Source organism: Saccopteryx bilineata, chromosome 5 (assembly GCF_036850765.1).
Source record: "Saccopteryx bilineata isolate mSacBil1 chromosome 5, mSacBil1_pri_phased_curated, whole genome shotgun sequence".
Classification (NCBI taxonomy): domain Eukaryota; kingdom Metazoa; phylum Chordata; class Mammalia; order Chiroptera; family Emballonuridae; genus Saccopteryx; species Saccopteryx bilineata.
In genome coordinates, this window is record NC_089494.1 from 210114267 (window position 1) to 210115914 (window position 1648).

The 1648-nt window shown below is 41.7% G+C and overlaps 1 non-coding gene across 1 annotated transcript; it reads right to left on the minus strand.

Annotated features, from left to right (window-relative positions):
* Positions 1-1248: 1248 nt before the first annotated feature.
* Positions 1249-1324, minus strand: TRNAT-AGU (transfer RNA threonine (anticodon AGU)). The gene has a single exon. It is a non-coding gene; the product is annotated as a tRNA-Thr (tRNA).
* Between the last annotated feature and the right edge of the window lie 324 nt (positions 1325-1648).

A 1648-nucleotide genomic window follows, 5' to 3' on the forward strand; every position in this document is an offset into this window, starting at 1 on the left:
TTGGAATATTGTTTTCCAGCCTTTTACTTTGAATTTGTTTTTATCCTTGTTGCTTAGATGTGTTTCTTGTAGACAGCATACAGTTGGATTTTCTTTTGTAATCCATTCTGCTACTCTGTGTCTTTTTATTGGTAAGTTTAATCCATTTACATTTAGCGTAATTATTGACACTTGTGAGTTCCCTATTGCCATTTTATAAATTGCTTTCTGTTAGTTTTGTATCTTGTTTGATTCTTCTCTTTTGTTTTTCTATCATTTGTTTTTGTTTGTTTGTATTCCATACTTCTCTCTTCTGTTGCTACCTTTTTAAAGTCATGTGCTTCTGTGGTGGTTTTTTCAAGTGTGGTTACCATTAAGTAATGAAAAGGGTACCTACCATATTCATTGTAGTACCATATCTTATGAGTGTTTCTGCGCTTCATCATCCTTTGCTACTATTAATCTCCGTCCTCTCCCCTTTTTTTTTGTTTTTGTTGTCACAGTTTAAATTTGGTTTTATTGTGTTCTTGGTGGAGCTGTTCCTTGTGGTTTTGTTTTGTTCTTTGAATCTGGTTAGAAAACCCCCTTTAGTATTTCCTGGAGTGGGGGCTTTCTGATGATAAATTCCCTCATCTTTTCTGTATTTGTGAATGTTTTTATTTCTCCTTCGTACTTGAAGGATAACTTTGATGGGTATAGTATCCTTGGCTGAAAGTTCCTCTCTTTCAGGGCTTTAAATATTGAGGTGCACTCTCTTCTAGCTTATAGAGTTTCTGCTGAGAAATCTGATGATAATCTAATAGGCCTTCCTTTATGTGTTGTATTCTTCTTTTCCCTGGCTGCCTTGAGAATTTTTTCTTTGTTGTTGATTTGTGCCATCTTCATTATGATGTGCCTTGAAGTAGGTTTGTTGGGGTTAAGAAAGCTCGGTGTTCTGTTTGCTTCTTGAATTTTTTTTTTTTCATTTTTCTGAAGCTGGAAACAGGGAGAGACAGTCAGACAGACTCCCGCATGCACCCGACCGGGATCCACCTGGCATGCCCACCATGGGGCGGCGCTCTGCCCACCAGGGGGCAATGCTCTGCCCATCCTGGGTGTCGCCATGTTGCGACCAGAGCCACTCTAGCGCCTGAGGCAGAGGGCACAGAGCCATCCCCAGCGCCCGGGCCATCTTTGCTCCAATGGAGCCTTGGCTGCGGGAGGGGAAGAGAGAGACAGAGAGGAAAGCGCGGTGGAGGGGTGGAGAAGCAAATGGGCACTTCTCCTGTGTGCCCTGGCCGGGAATCGAACCCGGGTCCTCCGCACACTAGGCCGACGCTCTACCGCTGAGCCAACCGGCCAGGGCTGCTTCTTGAATTTGAGGCTTTAGTTCTTTCCATAGGCTTGGGAAGTTCTCGTCTATTATATGTTTGAATATATTCTCCATTCCATTTTCTCTCTCTTCTCCCTCTGATATACCTATTATTCTTATGTTATTCTTTTTGATGGAGTCAGACAATTCCTGCAGGGCTTTCTCATTTTTTTTTTTTAATTTTTGAGTCTCTTTCTTCTTCTCTCTGCTGTGCCTCAAGTTGCTTGTCTTCTATTTCACTATTCCTACTTTCTACCTGGCCTGTTCTATTAGCTAAGCTTGTTACCTCGTTTTTCAGCTTGTGAATTGAGTTTTTCA